Raw genomic sequence first — 6,118 nt, forward strand, 5'->3', positions numbered from 1 at the left:
TTCCCAACCATCATCCCAGCTTTAGCACAGCTGAGAGAATTTGGTCCCGAGTCAAATGCTTCTGAAAATGTACACACAGATTGGGGCAGCCCTCTGCCTTCTGCCAAGACACCCAAGTGCCCTTATTGGCAAAAGATGATCACCCCTGCCCTAGTGTCCTTCCAGTTGGCAGAGACTATTCCCTCCCTCCTCACCAACAGCTGCAAGCACTGATACTTTCTGTGCAGGAATAGTGTAAACCCTGTTTCACTTTTTACTGCAAAGTAAGGAGCTCAAGATCTTTTGCTGTCATGGATACTCCTTTTTGCTTTTCACGGGAAGATAACTTGGACTGCTTGTTTCTCTGATAGAAGAGGATGCTTAATTCTCTAGGGGGAAAAAGTGATTTCACCCTGACAACACTTATCTTAACCCAGAGCTGGAGTAATAGTACAGTGGGTCAGGCCTTTGTATTGCACACAGCCAATTTGGTCTCAATCCCCAGCACCCCACATGATCGCCCAATTTGGTCTCAATCCCCAGCACCCCACATGATCGCCCAAGCCCTGCTAGGAGAGATCTAGGAGTAACCTCTAAACAATGCTGGGTGTGACCAAAAAAAAAAAAAAAGGTTAACCCTCACAAAAGATTCCTTCACCCCAGTAACAAGGTTTTAAAGATCAGAAACACCCTAAATGGGAACACTGTCTTCTTAACTATAAATACTTAATCATGCATATTCTGCTAAGGCATCGTTAGTGTTGATCATAGAACAACTCGGTGAATGTACCTGGTGTGACCTGTGAAAGACATTTTTCTCTCTGACCTTGGAAGGATCTAGTTGCTGTTCTTAAAGGATCTAAGGAATAGGCTGATTTTTATGGCCAGCAGCTGTCCTTTTACCATCCTACTAACAGTCATTAATAGTCTGGGAGAGGGACATGAAGGGCTGAAGGCAGGAAGCTTCCTGTTTACCCTGAGGTCTAACAATACTGCAGCTGGGTTGGGCGTCTACAATTTCAGAGAAAAGTCATTTCCTTCTGAAACCCAGCTAAAACAAACCAGACGCTTCTTATACCTAGAGGTAGATGCTTTTTTGTTCTTTAATGATGGTGGGAGGAGAGGAAGTGTTTGACATGTCTTTACCAGTCACCCTCCTCCCCCAGGGAGTGGGGAGAAACTTGAACAGACCCTCTTAACCTTCATTTAAAAACTTAATGTGTACAGGCTAACAGGGTTTTAAATAGATTCTTTTAGTAATTTTTTTTTGGGGGGGGGGGAATGTTGGTTTTTAGACTACACCAGCTTGGGCTGTGCTCAGGGGACCTTATGCAGTGCTAGAGATCAGATTAGGTCAGCTGCATAGAATGCAAGCACCTTACCTGTTGTATTATCTTTCTGGCTCCACAATTGTTTGTTAATGTCTACTTGTGGTGCTGGAGGTTGAGCCCAGGATCCCATACTGCCTGCTACTGAGTTCTGTCTTCATCTAATTCCTATTTTAGGAGAATAAAGTTGACGCCCCTATATGCCTCATGTCCTCAAATAACTGTCTAATAGCATTACTAACAGAAATAGAAACACTGAGAAAGAACATGATAAATTCTGGGGAGTGAAGCAAAAAACTTCAATTTCTTGCTCTGTCTATCTATTTCAGTTTTGTGGGAGGGGAGTTGGGCCACACCCAGTGTGCTCAGGGTCTAATACTGACTCTGTGCTTAGGTATCATTCCCAACAGCATGCAAGGGACCAGGATTGAATCTGGGATCCAGGTTCAATGCAAGACAAACACCTTAATCCCTATATTATTTCACTCCCTTACTTGAATTTTTTTTTACTTGCTCAAATCCCAGTACCACATATGATCCCCTGAGCATAAACTCAAGAGGTCCTATAACACAAAAAAATATTCTAAAGCATGAAGTTTCTTGCATGCTTTCTTGTCTGACTGAAATTTAATCATGAACAACTTTGTAACTGTGTAACTGTTATTTCAAAGTGATTCAATAACTTAAAGAAATTAAACCTGACCACCAAAAATAAAGCATGCAATGTTTCAATTTCAAACCCACTACTATCAGCATCATCTACCAGTGATCCATAGTTTCCTCCCACTTCCCATGTGACCTCCTTAGTAAACTCATTTTTCAGTGTGATTATTTTATTTTGGGTTACATGTTTATAATAGCATTGGCTCTTATGGCTTTGTTGTATAAACTTACCTACAGGTGCCCAAGGCCCTTGAACAATGCTATTACCTGTCCTCTCTCTTCTCTTTCCACTCATTCCTTGGCATTCTCATTTCTGTTATCTAGGGCCAAGGGTTTGCCCACTTTTGATACCTTCCATTCCCTTATCTTACTATTCTATACCACAGGTGAATTGTGAGCATGTGGTATTTCTCCTCCTCCTAACAACCTTACAACAACACTCTCCAATTCCATCCAAATTGCAATGGGTTGTATGATTTCATCTTATGACTTCAGTGTTCCATAGTATATATATACCACAACTTCTTTATCTACTCAGTCTGTTCTTTTCATATCCTGTCTATTGTACTAAGTACTAAGCAATGAACATAGGTGTGCATCTATCATTTCAAATTAATGTTTTTGTGTTTTGGAGTAGATGCTGAGAAGTAGAATCACTGGGTCATGTAAGAGTTCTATTCTTACATTTTTGGAGAAATCTTCATACTGTTTTCCATAGGAACTAAATAAGACCATTCCCACCAATAGTGAATGAGTTTCTTTTTTTATGTTTTTGGGGCCAAACCTGGCTGTGCTTAAGAGTTTTCTCTTGGCTCTGCAGTTAGGGAACACTTCTGGTGGGCTTGAGGGACCACACAGGGTGCCAAGGATGGAACCCAGGTTGGTTGTGTGCAAGACAAACACCCTCCCCACTGTACTGTTTCTCTAGTCCTGAGGTAAAGGTAAAGGTAAAGGCCCTCCCGTTGATCATCGATTTGCTCGAGCGGGCCCAGTAACGTCTCCATTGGAGACTTTGTTGTTACTGTGTTTGGCATATATATGTGTTTGGCATATCTCGTGCGGGCAAGATACTCTCGGTAGCTTGCCGGGCTCTCCAGGAGGGGCAGAGGAATCGAACTCGGGTCGGCCATGTTGGCTGCGTGTAAGGCAAACGCCCTACCGCTGTGCTATCGCTCTAGTCCTGAGAGTTCCTTTTTATGATGAAGACAAACTACAGCTTTACTTGTATGCTTAGGGGGAAAAACCAAAGTTTGAAATTTAGTAGAAATAGGTACCTCCCAACTTTGAAGACCTGAAAAATAGATTTTGTGAAAAAATAATCCCCTGAACCAAAGTTTTTGTTGGGAGATAGCATATCCAGTGGAGTTCAGAGTTTACATTGGGCTCTATGCTCAGAGATCACTTTTGGCAGACTTGGATCTTCATGGGATTCTGGGGATTGAACTCAAGTTAGACACATGCAAGGCAAGTGCATTCCCTTCTGTATATCTCTCTAGCCCCCTCAACTGGGCTTTAAAAGATAGGAAGGATGTGAAAGGTAAAGATAGCAAATGACTGTAAGAAGCAGGAAATGGTGCTAGACATGGAGAGTTCAGGTCATATAGAACTGAGATATTGAGATTTAGTTCTGGAAATCAGTCTTAACTATAGCTTTTCTTTACATTAAACTCTAATGATGAGTTTTTGTTTTGGGGGCCGCACCCACCAATATTCAGGGGTTACTCTTGGCTCTGTGCTCAGAAATTACTCCTATCAGTGCTCTGGGTACCATATGTTCTGGGAATTAAACCAGGGTCGGCCACATGCAAGGAAAATTTCCTACTCACTGTACTATATATAACTCTAGTCCCAGATACTGAATCTTGAAGTCTCTATTTATTGCTCTGTAATTGTGGATATTCTCATAGATACAACTAATATCTGGTTATTGTGGGAATTAAATGAGTTACCATGTGAAAAGTGTTAAGAGAATTGGTGGAGGGAAGTAGACTCTGGTGAAGAGATTAGTGTTGGAAATTTTACTCGTGAAACTCAAATCATTAATAACTTTCTAACTTTGTAATTCATGATAATTCATTTTTTGAACTGAATTAATATTTTAAAAATTTTTTAAATGAAAAAATAACTTTAAAAAATAACAGCCACCACCATGCTGAGACCACTCTCAGCACACATGAAGGTACCGGCAGAGGAACAAAGGCACGCGGATCCCGGGGCTGAGATCTCCAAGCCTACTCGGATCGGGGCTGAGCATCCTCCACCCAGATCCTCTAAATTCCAGTAGGCGTGGGTCACACCCACCAACTGGCCCCCTGATGCCGTGTAATCCCATCAATGGCCAAGACTCAGAGACTATAAAACCCAGCTCCCGGACATCTTATCTTCTCATTCCTACTTTGGACAAACTGGCAGGCTCCCGAATGTAACCTGCCCACACGGCAGAGTCTGGCAAACTCCCCGTGGCGTACCCAATATGCCAAATACCAATAACAATGCAGGGTCTCATTCTCCTAACTCTGAAAGAGCCTTGAATATGGCAAATCTCAGGGCTAGGACGAAGGAGATGTTACTGGGGCCTGCTCAAGGCAATCGACGAATAACTTTAATCAGAAAAAAGTGTTGAAGATCAGGGTGTAGCTCAAAGTAGAACACTTGATTTGTGTTTGTGAGACTGAATATCATCAAATATATGCAACATATGCACTACACACACACGTTTACATTTGGAGAAACTTGCATCAGGATTCACATATATATAATGTAATATACTTATTTTGCAGCTTTCCTATAAACCTGAAATTATTTAAATGTTTAAAATATTAATTTCTGGGGCCAGATAGATAGTATAGTAGGTAGGGTGTTTGCCTTGCACACAGCCAACCCAAGTTTGATCCCTGGCAACCCATATGTTCATCCAAGCCCATCTAGAGTGATCCCTGAATTTCAAACCAGGAGTAAGCCCAGAGCACTGTCAGGTGTGGCCCCCCAGAAAAATAAATTTAAAAAATACATGTAAAATATTGGATAAGTGAGTCATCTGCTCTAGATCACTTTCTTTTTGTTTTTTTTTCTTTTTTTTCACACCCAGCGGGGACCATATGAGATGCCAGGGATTGAACCCCGGCCAGCTATGTGCAAGGCCAACACCCTACCCACTATACTGTCGCTCCAGCCCCTCTAAATCTCTTTCTTATCTTTGAAATAGTGATGATATGGGCGCAGAAGTTGGGCTCAGTAGTATACAGGTCCTCCCCAGCCAGCATGAGCTGCCAATTAAAACTGGTGCCGGGGCTGGAGTGATAGTACAGTGAGTAGGGCATTTGCCTTGCACGCGGTCGGCCCGGGTTTGATTCCCAGCATCCCATATGGTCCCCCTAGCACCTCCAGGAGTAATTCCTGAATACAAAGCCAAGAGTAACCCCTGTGCATCTCCGAATGTGACCCAAAAAGAAAAAAATCTGGTGCCACTTCATGTGCTGAAATAATCCTGATAACCCTAACTGTCTGTAATCCCCATGAGAGAGAACTAAATAAAATGGGCATGATATCCTCATGAAAGTGTCAGAAATAAATTCAGAGGAAGAGAGAGTTCAAGAAGAAATAATTGGTGAGACACACAAAAGAATCTCGGAACTGAGCAGCTCACTGCAGAGATGCCTCCGAACTTTAGGCCAGGCCAGTTTCACTGGGGTGCCTCAGACAGAAGCAGGCGTAGTCCCTCCACTTGCCCCGGAAGAATCCCAGCAGCTGCCAACTTCCAGAATCCAATGAGCAGTGCAGGTACACAGGATCAGTGATGGCAAACTCCAGGCCTCAAGGGATAGGGTATGGGCTGGCCCTTCTCTTCTCCTCATCCCTATGAGACCCTGGAGGTCATGTCCATGAACTGCCTCAGGCTGCTATTTAAGCTCCTTAAAGGCCATGATCTGGAGACACACAAGAGAATCTCAGAACCGAGCTGCTCACTGCAGAGATTTTTCCAGACCCTAATTATCTAAAATTTTATAATTCCAGGACATCTTATGTTATTCATAACAAGCAATGCAAAATAAATTATCTAGCATCTGCCTTTTTGTCAGGTTTGAGTGATGGCAGGAAAATTCAAAATAATGGTGATAGGAAGGTGTTACCGTGCTGTAACTCGTGTC

The sequence above is a fragment of the Sorex fumeus genome, unplaced genomic scaffold, assembly GCF_029834395.1.
Source record: "Sorex fumeus unplaced genomic scaffold, SorFum_2.1 ptg000047l, whole genome shotgun sequence".
Classification (NCBI taxonomy): Eukaryota; Metazoa; Chordata; class Mammalia; order Eulipotyphla; family Soricidae; genus Sorex; species Sorex fumeus.